Below are 15427 nucleotides of genomic sequence, written 5' to 3'. Positions count from 1 at the left end.
TAGTGGAAGTTATAGCGTCTACAAACTATGGTATAAATACTGCAATTTACGCCATTTTTCTGCTTTACAGCGCTGTGCTAGTTTAATGGACAATTGCGCGGTCATGCAACATGGTACATAAATGAAATTTACATCCTTTTTTTCCCACAAATTGAGCTTTCTTTCTGTGGTATTTGATTGCCTTTGTGGTTTTTATTTTTTTGCGCTATAAAAAAAAAGTCTGACAATTTTGAGGATAAAAAACAATATTTTGGACTATTTGCTATAAAACATGTCCAGTAAAAAAAAATGCAAAAATCAAATTTAGTCATAAATTTCTGCCAAAATGTATTCTGCAACATGTCTTTGCTAAAAAAAAAACAATACGTGTAAATTAATTGGTTTACGTGAAAGTTATAGCGTTTACAAATGGCAGGAAAGATACTGGGATTTTTAGGTTTTTTTTTATACTGATAATGGCGGCGATCAGCGAATTATGGCGGCGATCAGGGACTTATGGCAGCGACCAGTGACTTATGGCGGGACTACGGGACTGCGGTGGAAATTTTGACATTGGGGGGTACTGACTTGGGGTCACTGACATCCCCAAAAACACAAATACAGTGATCAGTGCAAAAAAAAAAAAAACTGACACTGTACTAACGGCAATGGGGAGGAAGGGGTTAACTTTATTTAGCAGGGAAGGGTTATAGGAGTGAGGGGAGTGTTTTACTAGGGGGCGGGGGTGTGTGCTGGGCGGGACAAGGCTGATCGAGAAAGAAAAACTGTTCTTTCTCGATCAGCTCATCCTCGAGCTGTCAGGGAAGTGACAGAGAGCACAGCTACTGCAGCTGTGCTCTCTGTCACTGTTTGCCGCCGATCGCCGGGACATAGCCGCAAAGGAGCGGCTGTGACCCGGCGACTCACATCTGCGGCAGAGAACCACGGGACAAATAGGGCGGCAGCGCGCCTCGCGTGCGCCCCCTATTTGTTTACAAAACACACGTCTTAAAACGTGGTTTTGCCTGTGAGCGCCGCCCTGCCGCCGTATATGTACAGTGGCTGGGCGGCATGCAGAGACAGCCATCTGTCAATTTCTCTGTTCATTACACTCAGAAGTTCCTCCCCTGTGTGACTACGTTCGCCAAGGCATACCAGGTGCAGCACAGCGTGACACCGTTGCGCCCTGCACATGTGATATGCCGGTCGGGTAATGGGACTTGGCACGGGGGTGGCGGCTGAGGACACGGCGGAAGAAGAGGTGGCAGAGGCGGACATCTTTGCTGGACCAAGGACGTGCAAACGTGGAGGCAAAAGCGGCGTGACCTGTCCAAGTTGCTGGTGCGGCTGTGTCGGCACCACGTTCACCCAGTGGGCCGTAAATGACATGTACTGTCCCTGACCGTAGTTACAGCTCCACACGTTGGCGCTGCCGTGCACTTTGGCAGAGACCGACATGCTCAAAGACTGGCCCACCATCTCTTCTACATGTGAATGCAGGGCTGGCACTGCCTTTTTGGCGAAGAAATGCCGGCTTGGCACTCTCCACCGCGGCTCGGCACAAGCCATCATTTCTCGGAAAGGTGCTGAGTCCACCACTTGGAAAGGGAGGAACTGCAGCACCAGCAACTTGGACAGGAGGACGTTCAGCTTCTGCACCGTCGGGTGCGTGCTCGCAAACTGTTGTCTCTTGGAAACGGATTCCAAGAAAGACTGCTGACGGAATCCGTGAAGAGGAGTAGCAGGAGAAGGAGCATCTGAACGAGCGGAAGATGCCAACGAGCGACATCGGAGCAAGTAATGGAGCGGGTGATGGAGCGGGGGCTGGGGCAGGCAGAACCGCCGTATCTTTATCACGGTTTTCCCAGGCCACCGAATGGCGACGCTGCATATGCTGACGGAACGCTGTAGTCCCAACATTGGCCCCCTGGCCACGCTTGACTTTCTGGCCACATAGTCGACATACGGCTACGTTTACTTCCTCGGGCGGCTTGACGAAAAATTGCCACACCGCCGAGTAGGAAACTTTGCCCCCGCTACTCCTCACTGGCTGACTGCTACTTCCTCCGTGCACACCGGCACCACTACTGGCCGTGGTGGTAGGCTGCAGTGGAGCTGGTGCTCTACTCCGTGGCCGTTTGGCTCCACTGACACTGCTGCGACCCTGCTGCCTCCTGGGCAACCCACCGACTATTTTGCTCGCTGGCAAGCTGGCACCCTCTTCTCCTGATGATGCGGAAGCAATAGCCTGATGACGACGAGGCTGCCAAGTGCGATCAGCCTCATCATCATCAATTAGGGTCTCCGCGTCACTACTAGCCCCCTCGGCTGCGTGTGGGTCAGGAGACAGACCTGTCTCTAGACCGGCTACCGAGCCACTCTCCTCGCCAGTACTTCTTCGCCTGGCTGCTGAAGAGGCGGATGTCTCCCCCCGTTCCTGACCGCCCTCTGTTAGCTCTTCCTCACTGTACAGTGGGGCTGAGCCCACAGCATGCGATACTTCGCTTGGTGAGGGAACACCAAAGGACAGGGGCAGGTCGAGGACACGTGATTTCAGTGGGCTTGCTCCCGGGCCATGCCAACTAACGGTTGTGTCTGACGTACCCACCGACCGTTGGCTGTAGGTGTCAGAGGTGACCTGGGAAGAGGAAGACGACCGAGTCAACCAATCGATGACGGCAGGGTTGTCGGTGGAGACACGACCGCTGGATGACACCGGGAGCACTGGCCTCTGGCTGCGACTAGTGCTGCCTCGACCCCTTCCTCTGCTGCCACGTCTGCTCCCTCCTGAAACATTGCCTCCTCTGCCACTCCTCTGCGTGTTGTCTGACATACTCTTTAATTCAATAAGCACCCCAAAAATAAAACCGGATTTAACTCTTTGAACGTACAATAGTGGTTGTGAAGCAGAAAGTCAGTTTATTTAGCACAATCGGTCAATTGCAGCTTGCCGTTGGCTGTAAACTGTACGTTTATGTCACTGGAATGCACTAATCACCCAAAAAATATTACCGCCAGCCGGTGTGTAAATGGATTTAACTCTTTGAACGTACAATAGTGGTTGTGAAGCAGAAAGTCAGTTTATTGTACACAATCGGTCAATTGCAGCTTGCCGTTGGCTGGAAACTGTACGTTTGTGTCACTGGAATGCACTAATCACCCAAAAAATATTACCGCCAGCCGGCGTGTAAATGGATTTAACTCTTTGAACGTACAATAGTGGTTGTGAAGCAGAAAGTCAGTTTATTTAACACAATCGGTCAATTGCAGCTTGCCGTTGGCTGGAAACTGTACGTTTGTCACTGGAATGCACTAATCACCCAAAAAATATTACCGCCACCCGGCGTGTATATGGATTTAACTCTTTGAACGTACAATAGTGGTTGTGAAGCAGAAAGTCAGTTTATTTAGCACAATCGGTCAATTGCAGCTTGCCGTTGGCTGGAAACTGTACGTTTGTGTCACTGGAATGCACTAATCACCCAAAAAATATTACCGCCACCCGGCGTGTAAATGGATCTAACTCTTTGAACGTACAATAGTGGTTGTGAAGCAGAAAGTCAGTTTATTGTACACAATCGGTCAATTGCAGCTTGCCGTTGGCTGGAAACTGTACGTTTGTGTCACTGGAATGCACTAATCACCCAAAAAATATTACCGCCAGCCGGCGTGTAAATGGATTTAACTCTTTGAACGTACAATAGTGGTTGTGAAGCAGAAAGTCAGTTTATTTTGCACAATCGGCAAACTGCAGCACCAACTGTGCACGACAGCCACCAAAAAAAAAAAGGGTGTATGTCACTTTAAATTTTCGATTCTTTGATAGCTGTGGCCCTAAGTAACGATTCTGTGTCCCTGAGTAACGATTCTGTGTCCCTGAGTAACGATTCTGTGTCCCTGAGTAACGATTCTGTGGCCCTAAAGTCTCTGTGGCCCTAACTCTGTCCCTTAATACACACAGGTCTGTCTCTCTTGAATGACTGGAGGCTAATGGAGAATTCTAAGATGGCCGCGATTTATAGCTCCACCATTACACAGTGCTGGCTGGCTGCTGATTGGCTAATGCGATCACATGTCATGAATGCATTATGGGTCAGCGCGCCTTGTCTGCGCGCCTTCCCAGAGATCCCCGCCCCATCTTCTCTGTCCATTTTCTCCGTCGCCACACATGTCGCCGCCATTTTTGTGAAAATTCGATTCGTGCATCCGAAGTTTTGCTAATCTTCGGATTCGTCGCGAATAGAATTTTTCCAAATCTTCGGAACGAATTCCACTTCGTCATGTTCGATTCGCTCATCTCTATTGATGATCATGATCTGATGTCTTGTTTATATTCAGTTCTAATCCCATGTTATGACTTTCGAATTTACCTTTTCTCAGTAGATACAGCATATTTTCTTTGCTGCTGGTGATGAGCATTATGTCATCTGCATATTGCAGGTTGTTTATGTTTTGGCCATCAACCTCAATACCAATAGACTCTTCTTCCAAATTTACATTTCTGAAGATGGCCTCACTGTATAGGTTGAACAAGTAAGAAGACAGGATATATCCCTGCCTGACTCCATCTTTTATTGAAAACTAATCAGCGTTGTCGCATTCAGTTCTCACTGCAGCTTCTTGATTTTGTAGAAGTTCTTTAGAGATGTGTTATGTGTTTAGGTATTCCCATTTGCAACAGAGTCTTCCATAATTTATCATGATCCACACAATCAAAAGCGTTACTGTAGTCAATGCAGCAAAAGTATTCTTTTGGTATTCTTTTCTCTTCTCTTATATCCAACTAACATTGGCAATAATCTATCTTGTTCCTCGGCCTTCTCTGAACCCAGCCTGAGCTTCAGGTAGTTCTTGCTCAACGTATGATTGTATTCTCCTTTGTATTGTTGTTGGTAATACTTTGCAAGCATGTGGAATTAATACAATCATTCCGTAATTGTTACAATTTTTGGCATCTCCTTTCTTCAATATAGGAATAAACAGTGATCTTCTCCAGTCGGTTAACCAGTTTTTTCCTTTTAAGATCTGTTGACATAGCTGAGTAAGGGCCATGATAGAATCTTCAGAGCCTATGATTAAGTCGATTGGAATGCCATCAATACCTGGTGACCTGGTGCCATGTGCATAGGGATCAATAATTGTGCTGTTGATCTTAATGGTAAAGTCATGAATCGGGGAGGAATAACTATTACAAGCTCTGATTTAGATAGACTGAGTTTGAGGAAATGGTGTGACATCCATACTGACATTAAGATTATTTTTAAAAGCAGACACACTGGCATTTCTGGATCAGCTGGTATTTGCAGATAGCCACTACCTGCACAGATTAGCCTGCTGACTAGCATTCGCCAATATAATCAACATCATATGTTCTTAATAGATTTATAAAAAAGATGATAGGAAAGAGCGTTATACCTATATCATACCTACATCACATTTTTTTAAAAAATAAGTGAAGATTACATTTTTAATAATTCTTTTCCTTAAGAATAATGAAATATAAGTGTATCTCCTGCTTCTTGTCAGAAGTATTGTAGGCTCCAGACACCCATACAGCTATCCACTATGAGCGAGAATGATTTCATTCCGTGTTCACTACCTCCTCCCAGTTCTCCTTTGTATCCGCACGTTCCTAACCCCAGAAACCACTAAACAGCTCATCCACTCCCTCATCATATCACGACTCGACTACTGCAATTCCCTCCTCACTGGCCTGCCTTGCCGCTGGCTATCCCCGCTTCAGACGATCCTGAATACGGCTGCCAGACTCATTCACCTTTCCAACCACTCCGTTTCCGCCACCCCCCTCTGCCAATCCCTCCACTGGCTTCCGATTGCGCAACAGATCAAATTCAAAATCCTAACACTGATGTATAAAGCTGTCCACCATACTGACCCGAACTACATCACTGACCTAATATCCAAGTACTGCCCAGCGCACACACTCCGCTCCTCACAAGACCTCCTTCTCTCTAGTTCCCTGGTCTCCTCCTCCCATGCCTGCCTCCAGAACTGCTCCAGGGTGCCATCCATCCTCTTGAACTCCCTGCCCCAACCCATCAGATTATCACCTACTCTCCTCTCCTTTAGGTGCACCCTGAAAACCCACCTCTTCAGGGAAGCCTACCCCACCCCCTGCTAACTTGCCGACCTCCTCCACTCTTCCTACCACTCCATCCCCCACAGCTATCTCCTCCTGTGCCATCAACTCCTCCCTCCTAGATTGTAAGCTCGAAAGAGCAGGGCCCTCGATCCCCTCATGTTTTGCATTGTATTGGTATTGTTCTGTCACATGTTCTGTCCCCCTTTGTAATGTACAGCGCTGAGCGAACTATTGGCGCTTTATAAATACTGTATAATAATAATATAAGGTCACTTTTTCCAGTCAGATGTACTGGATGTTTCCTATGTTCATCCAGCTTCACACCTTCATGGCACATACAGCACCTTTATCTGTTTTCTTCCTCCATGCTGGACCCCACACCCCTCTCTCATCTGCAGTGCTAAAATTATTCTTCTCTGTGTCTGCTTTTCTCTTTTTTTATGTTGTCTTCCTGTGCCCTCACTGGAGTACATAGACTTTACAGTGTCAGAGCATACACACACAGATTTAGAGTGGACACCAATACAGTGCCATGGAAGGTGTCAAGGCAGACAGGCACACAAAGCTTAACCACTTGCCCTCCTGAGGATTTACCCCCCTTCCTAGCCAGGCCATTTTTTGTGTTACGGCACTGTGTTATTTTAACTGACAATTGTGTGGTCAGCGTTCGGTCATGCAACGCTGGACCCAAATTAAATTTACGTCCTTTTTTTCCCACAAATTGAGCTTTCTTTTGATGGTATTTGATCGCCTGTGCGTTTTATATTTTGATCTATAAAAAAATACCAACAATTTTGAGAAAAAAAACTATATTTTTGACTTTTTGCTATTAAACATGTCCAGTAAAAAAAATTTAAAAAATCTAATTTCATCATAAATTTAGGCCAAAATGTATTCTGCTACATGTCTTTGCTAAAAAAAAATCCAAATACATGTAAATTAATTGGTTTACATGAAAGTTATACCATTTACAAATGATGGTATATGTATATACTAGAATTTTTTTTTTTTTTTTTACTAGTAATGGTGGCGATCAGCGGGACTGCGGAGGGCATTCTGACACCAGGGGGAACTGATTTGTTGTCACTGACGTCCCCAGTGACACCAATACAGCGATCAGTGCTTAAAAAAAAGCACTGACACTTTACTAATGGCACTGGGCAGGAAGGGGTTAACATCTGGGGCAATCAAAGGGTTATCTCTGTGCTGGGGGGGTGGTGTGCTGGTGCTTCACTGTAAGCACACTGCTCTGGATGGCTATGCTGTGCACAGCCATCCAGAGCAGTGTGTCTGAGCGAACAGGAAGGAGAACTGTTAGTAAACAAATCAGCCTCGGTAATCTCCGGGCGCCGATGGGGAATTACCGGCTGGGGCCCGGTGATTGACAGCTGAGGTCACAAATGGTAGCGCGGGTAGGGTGCACGGCTCACGCGAGCCCCCTACCTGGAAAAACAAACTCACGTACTGTATATACTAGTGATTTTGCGCACCCCTGCCGTCCTGTAACAGTATATCTGCTATAGGGCGGTCAGGATGTGGTTAAAAGAAGACAGACAGACATGCATACACACACACAACTACAATCAGTGTTGTGAGAGGGAAATTCACAGTGTGAGGAAAGACATGTACACACACATGCATTGTCAGCAGACATGTACACACGCACACGGCACACGGTAAACAGAGGAATATCTATCAAGCAAATTAGCAACACATCTAGATTCAAATCAGCGTAACATCAGATTTTATTAATTTATACACAGAATCAGGGCAGACAATGTATTGATTGGTCATATATACACACACACACTATATTGCCAAAAGTATTGGGACACCCCTCCAAATCTTTGGATTCAGGTGCTCAAATCACCTCCATGGCCACAGGTGTATACAATCAAGCACCTAGGCATGCAGACTGCTTCTACAAACATTTGTGAAAGAATGGGTCGCTCTAAGGAACTCAGTGAATTCAATCATGGTACCGTGATACATTGCTACCTGTGCAATAAGTCCAAAAATAGCTGAGGCTGCAAAGGCGGGCTGGACAAGCAGGGAAGTGCTGTGTTGGTGATCCATCTGTTGAATACCTGTTACTGCTGTGTAGACCTGAGCCAAAACCGGACACCTTCATGAGCTCTCCCTGCTTATAATCATTGTGCCCATATGAGATGCACAATTGGAACTGGACATCACCTCTTTAATAGATCAAAAAACCCTTGGGATATAAAGTAATATTTAGTTCCATTTACACAACTGGCCTTATCGTTCATATGGCTTGTTGGAGGACAAAGTGGCCATATACAAGGGAAGGATTTTGCACAGAAGAGAGATTACTACATTACCCCCATTAGGAGGGGAGATGCCCTATTGACCTGTTTTCCATACGGGTCGATATATGAAGGTGAGGGTCCATCTTTACCATATGCTCACCGTGGTGGTGTATTCCTTTTAAAGATTTTTCTCAGCAGCGGGATTGCGGGCTCACTCTCCAGTAGATATATGGTCATTTCCACCGACACTTTTTGAAGAGTTGTTTCTTCTTATTCCTTGGACTGTTTATTATATTTGGACTTTTACGTTTTGCTTTTCACACAGGTGTTTTTGGACTTTGTGGTTTTTTTTATTTGTGTTCTTTGGGCAGCGCAACACTATACACATATTTATAAGTTTTATATAATGAGTACACATTTTGCGTGTTTGCAGCAGCTTTTATTTATTTCATTTATTGTATTTATTTTGGCAGCACACAATTGTTATATATTCTTTTTATAGTGTATATACTGTATAAACTGTCAGGGCAGACACACATAAACAGTGTTAGGGGAGTGTGACAGAGAGTTTTAGGAATGTTTCCAGTTTACCAGTGCTGTTTGGAGTTTCCGTCTCTTTTTTTTTCATTTTATTCCCATTTCTCCTAACATTCAAACCGTTTTGATTTCCAATGACACGCTAAAATGGTTAAACTTTGCTCAGTTGCCTGCTAATTAAGCAGCGGTAGATAGCAGTTGTTTAAAATCTGTAATTTCCTTGGGTTTGTCTAACATATTTATTTCATATGTATCGTGTATATATGCTGTAAATACTGTATATATTGTGTTGGATTCTATTATGAATTCATGTTTTAGGTTGTTTTATGTACATATAAATACTTCTCTCAGGATGTGGGAAGGGAGCCATGCAGTTGCAATTTCCAGTGCGGGCGGCGTGCCATTAGAATTAATGGCACTCACCCGCGGGTCCTCAGTCTTCTGTGTGGGTGGTGCGGTTGCACGGATTTTTGTGCGGATCCGCAGCGACACCAACCAACAGTGTTCTTTAAGGCTGTGAACTAGCCTTAAAGAACACTGATATAGGTAGGCACACTTTTACATGCACAAACACGCATACAGCAACAGGACAAAAACATACATACATGGCAAAAGGGCAGACACACACATCCCATACTTCGAGGCTGGCACATATACTTTTACAGCATCAGGAAGAGCCCAAAAAATATTAGTAAATAGGCCTCATAATATATCTCACTGCTGCTATTTGCCATTGCCTTGCTGTGTATCAGAATTGATAAATGTCCCACACAATGTCAGGTCAGACACAAAAACACACACACTGTCAAAGATGACACACATATACATACTGTAGTATCAAGGCAGATAGACAGTCTGAAATAACCCCATACAGAAGAATACAATAAAACCCTAACAACACTATCCTCATGATATGGTCCTTTAAATGGCCTGCTACAGATGAAACAATCCCTTCAGCCCATTTGGTAGCTTTATTGAAATGTGTGTCAGATTGAAATACTTTTTAATAGTGCAACTTTTTCAAAGTGCCATACTTTTGCATTGAACAAAATTAAAAAATAATTGTGTCCAGCTTGTAGGTAATGAAATGTGAGGTAATTAAGACCAACTGTTGGTGTACAGAGACAGGGCAGAGTTCCTGTCTCTGTATGCTGTGTAGAAGGTGGCATGTTTGCCCCCGCTACCCCACCCCTGCACATCTGTCAGACAATTTCACTAGCCACTAATGTAATTTACATAATTTACCAAGGTAATGTCAATGTGCACTAATGCTCCCAATGAAATTGTGGCTAGTGTAAATACCTCAGTCACATTGATCATCAGCAAAAATCCCTATGTTCAGGTTTGTTAACCACTTGCCTATTGGCCTCTTTTACCCCTTTCCTGCTCAGACTAATTTTCAGCTTTCAGCGCTCTCATACTTTGACAATTGAATGCAACGCTGTACCCAAATTAAATTTTTATCATTTTTTTGAGACAAATAGAGCTTTCTTTTGGTGGTATTTGATCACCACTGGGGTTTTTATTTTTGTTAAACAAACTAAAAAAAGACCAAAAATAATAATAAAAAAAGTTTTTCTTAGTTTCTGTTATAAAGTAATTTTTCTCCTTCACCGATGGGCACTGATAGGCTGCACTGATGGGTACTGATGAGGAGTCACTGATGGGCACTGATAGGCTGCACTGATAAGGCTGCTTTGATAGGCGGCACTGATGGGCACTGTTAGGCAGGACTGATGAGTAGCACTGTTGGTCACTTTTAGGTAGCAATGATGGGCACTGTTAGGCGGCACTGATGGGCATTGATAGGTGGCACTGATGAGCACTGATAGGCAGCACTGATGGGCATTGATAGGCAGCACTGATGGGCATTATTAGATGGCACTGGTGGCCACTGTTAGGTGGCACTGTTAGGTGGCACTGATAGGCAGCACTGATTAACTGATGGGCACTGATTGCCAGCACAGATGGGCACTATTGGCAGCACTGATGGGGCTACACTGATTACCAGGACACTGATGATCAGTGCCCTGATTATCAGTGTAGATGTCCCCCTGTGAAATGCTGCTTACCAGCTCTCCTCCCCTCATGCGCTGCCAGCGTGAGGAGAGGACTGCCGATAACCGCCATTACCTATTCACCCAGTTAACAGCTGCGATTGGATACAGCTGGTCACATGGTAAAAGCAGCTGTGTTTGGTCCATTCCATAGCCATATGATCAGCTGTGTCTGAAGGACACAGCAATTACAGATTGTGCGCAGCACGTGCCCCAGGGGGCGTGCGGTGGGGGGGGGGGGGGCGCGATTCTAGCAGGACATCCATGGATACCCTCCCAGAACTAACCAACCATTCTGTAGCTGTTTTATGGCTCAAGCGGTCAGGAACTGGTTAAACTTATGGCTGTTATTGCCACTACTCTAAAAAGTGATCCATGGTGGTTCCTTTTCAGATACATTTGACAGGCATCAGGGAGGTGATATGCTGCCACATCACTGCTGGTTTTATGCTTTGAAAGCCTGCAGCACACAGTTACAGCATACATTCATGTCCATGGCAGGCTGTACATTGCTCTTGGGCAGCTTGAATGGAGGAAATTCAGCTGCAAATACACTTAATGGGCTCAGATAGTTGGTGTGCAAGATCCCAGGCTTCTTTCTACAATGTGGGAAACAGATAAGTTTTTTAAATCCATTCATTTTGTATTGTGACACCAACAATGTTTATGTTAAAGATTATGCAAGCAGAGGGAGGGAGGGAGGAAACTTACATAACACACAGAGATCCTGCATTCCGTTCTCTCTGTCAGAAAGCCTCTTTAAGAAACATGTCTTCTGCTGGCAGAAAAGAATACATGAAGTCTGTGTTCCTGCTAAGGATCTTACCAAAACTCATTGCTGGTGTCACAATACAGCATGAATGGGTTGAAAAAAGGATCTTGTTGTTGCTGTTCTGCTAGCTAGGAGCGAACTGACCATTCGAGCACTCGGGCACCGTCCGAGGGCCCGGGGTCAGTAGGGGGCCCCATGAAATACCCCTGGTACCTTTTTTATAGGCTTTTTTGGGTGTGCTTTGAGTGTGGGCAAGGGCACAGGGGCCCCATGATCCCCTATTGCCTGGGGGCCCCATGAGTTGTCAGTCCGCCCCTGCTGCTAACCCTATGTTTTCCACACTGTAGAAACTAGCCTGGGATCACCTTGATAGCAGCAGCTGCTTCTGTCCTTCTTTACACTAAGTGTAGGGGGGAAACAATTACTCACATGGATCATTGTAGGGTTTGAGGAATCTGTGTCTGCCTCTTGAAGTCTGTCCCCCATTTCAAGCTGTATCCTCTCCTCTCTCTCCTAAGCCCACTCCAGCTTCCTCCCTCTTGTTAGAGCTTAAAAGTCAAATAAGGTGGGCTGGGAAAGGGAGCAGGTACAGTGCTATTCCTATTGAACAAAAAATGGCAACCATCCCAACCTATAACCATCCTTAGCAGTAAGGTGCACATGGAAGGGCAATGCACATCACAAACAAACAAACAAAGAATTTCCCAGCAACACTTACCAGCCAGTCTGCAAAACAACCAATTTGGCCCTGTCTAACAGTTTGCTTTAAAAACAGAGGGTTTTGTTTGCACACACTTGCAAATACATGTGTAAGCCACAGTCCCGCGTTAAGGGTCCTCTGAATACTGTGGACGTAACTCTAAAATTTCCAGAGCCTTCATAGTAGGAGCACATATATCAATGGATAGGTTAAGGGCCGGTGTGCCTGGAGGAGCCCATCCCTCCTTTAAGAAGCCACAGTGCCATTCCTATTGAATAAGGAGGAAACAAAGAGGCAGAGCAGCTGCCTTCTCGGCATTTTAATGAATACTGTATGACAGACATCCACTGATAGATATAAGACTCACAGATTTTTACAAACTGTCCGTGAATTTACGGATTGTTGGCAGCTCTGTCTAACTCCAATGTCCCAAATTCAACTTTAGTTTTTAAACTAATGTAATGAAGTGTCAATACTCCACAAAAGCAGGACAAGTGAATGGACATCAAGCATTCCCACATTATTTACTTAGCATATTTTACTGGAGCATGCTAACTGAAAAAGGAAAAAAAAAAGTTGGATGTCCCACAGTATTATTGTCATTATTTATTTCACAATATTATCTATCTATCTATCTATCTATCTATCTATCTATCTATCTATCTATCTATCTATCTATCGTTTATGTTCATTCTTCATTTATATTTTAGTAGCTTTGCAGTCACACAGTATAAAACAATAAATCAATGTTCTGAGTATAATAAAATGTACATATTTTAAAGCATTTACTGGATTTTTAAAGGTTCTTCAAGCATATCAATTTGGTTCTAAAGAAAAAAAAAATCAATTTAGCCCTTGGGTCTATGCAATGGAACTAATAGCTATGTCTACAAAGAGTATCAAGGGAACAGACTGCACGAACTGGACATTTTTAAAATTAGTAAACATTTGTGATATGTATTTGCCTATGACTTAATGAGGCCAGCTCTTACAGAACTGTGGAATATTCATAAATATATGATGTCATTTTAATAGAGAGCAAACTCTTTACTAGCAGGAGAACTACTGTTTGTTTAGTTAAATATATATTTATGTATATGTATATATGTATTTATATCATAGGAGGCTTTACTCTGTTTGGGATCACCTTTCCTGGGGTAAAGGTGTACTGCAGAGATCACAAGGATGCACAAGCAGACTTACAACAGGCGGGTTTTTTTTAAATTAACACACAGGCAGCTTTATTTTTGTTAAAAAGGTTGTAAAATAGTAAAATAATGAAAAAATTACAGAAAATAAATCCTAGCCAGTCAGGCACTAAATACATATGCAAAGAAAGCCTAAAATGAAAACTAATGTGGCCATCACATCAAGAACTGGTAACAAGGGGATCATTTCATGGCTGCAATATATACAGTAAACACCCTCCTCAATTGCTTTTGCAGCTTATTGGGGAGTGGATGAGGCACTAAAAGGAGGTATAGGGGTGAGACAAGGGAAGGGGTACCAGTGGGTTAGCCCAAAGTGCAATAAATGGGCAATAAAGATTCAATTAATATTGGGAATTGGGACTCAGGAGTAAGATATCCAAGGCTGCCAAATGTGCAGAAATTTAGTGTGGACATTGGCTAAATTTTAATGTATGATATCAACCTGTTTTTATTTCTTCAAAAGTTAAGGTTATAGTCTTCTAGACCCTAGATATTGTCTGAAAGCCATGAAAATATGAAGGACCAATGTTTGTTCTGTGCTGAAAAGGTCTGGAATAGGTTTATTCCTGCTAAATAAGGGTTTTTATAGAGATTTATGTAGAACAGCATGAAAATTATATTGCATCTCACTGTTGGGCAAGGGCACTAAATATGAGTCATTGTGCCTTCGTGGGAACAGCCACGGAAGAAAGCAGAGGGATACTATGGATATAAGGGCTGTCAGGAAGAGATTGCCAATAGCGCAAATAAAGTTCTTGGCACACAAATATGCTCTTGCACAAACCAGAAATTGGCTGGGCAGATGAGCATAAGTACGTGCACTTGCATGTGAGCACTCACACAGCTGGGAGTGCACCTGCCACCAAGGATGGTGCCTAACAGCCTATTTAAAAGGACAACTGCACTGGCTAATTGCTATTTGATCTACAGCTTTTGTGTGTCTCTACCCTGATTCCTGTGTCTGACCTCTGTTCTTGATCCAACTTGCTCCTGACTCCGCTTGTCTGCTACCTGCCCTGACCTCGGCTTGTTGTCCGGATTCTGCCCCTGCCTACTGCATCTGCCTGATCTGCCTCCACCTTTGCTGAGAATGGTCTGTAACCCGACTTCTCTCTTGTCTTGTTTATGCCTTATCTGCCTGTCTGTTGCCAACCCGACTTGTCTGATCCTGCATCCTGTTCATCCAGCCTTTGACAGCTCCTCAGTCCAGCACGCCTGCCTATTACCTCACCTGACTCGCCTGCCTATTACCAGCCTACATTACTGTGACATCTCCCTGCTGCCAGCCTATCTGCTACCAGTCTGGCTTGCTGTAACATCTGCCTGCCACCAGCTGCTCTGTTCCTGGCATCCTTCCAGCAAAGTGTTGACTGCTACCCACACAGATCACCAGACTGATCACAGGCACACATACCTCTCCATGATTTCGTAGCTATTGTTCCAATATCAGTGGCCCCTGAGCTAGAGATGTACAAGAGGCCTTCCTCTGCAAGTTAGGCTCACTAACCAGGTACGTGACAGGGGTGTTTAAGTCAAACCAGGACTTTTAAGTTTATATAATAAAAGAACAAATTTCAAGAAGTAGAAACTGCATCTATTTTTCAACATACTCCTCTAATATATTTATACACTTATCCCAGCATTTAACTAATGCCTGGAAAGCTTCAGCATAGAAAGATTTGTCATTACGCCTGAACCATTCTAGAACAGCCTTCTTCACTTTGTCTTCATTGGGTTCACAGTTCCCACAGAAAGATGTGTCTACTGTGCAATTTCACAACAGCTTATACATCGATTA

This window comes from Staurois parvus, unplaced genomic scaffold, assembly GCF_062004578.1.
Source record: "Staurois parvus isolate SC_StPar_1 unplaced genomic scaffold, SC_StPar_1.0 ptg000153l, whole genome shotgun sequence".
NCBI lineage: Eukaryota > Metazoa > Chordata > Amphibia > Anura > Ranidae > Staurois > Staurois parvus.
Note: the sequence above shows the minus strand (reverse complement) of the source record.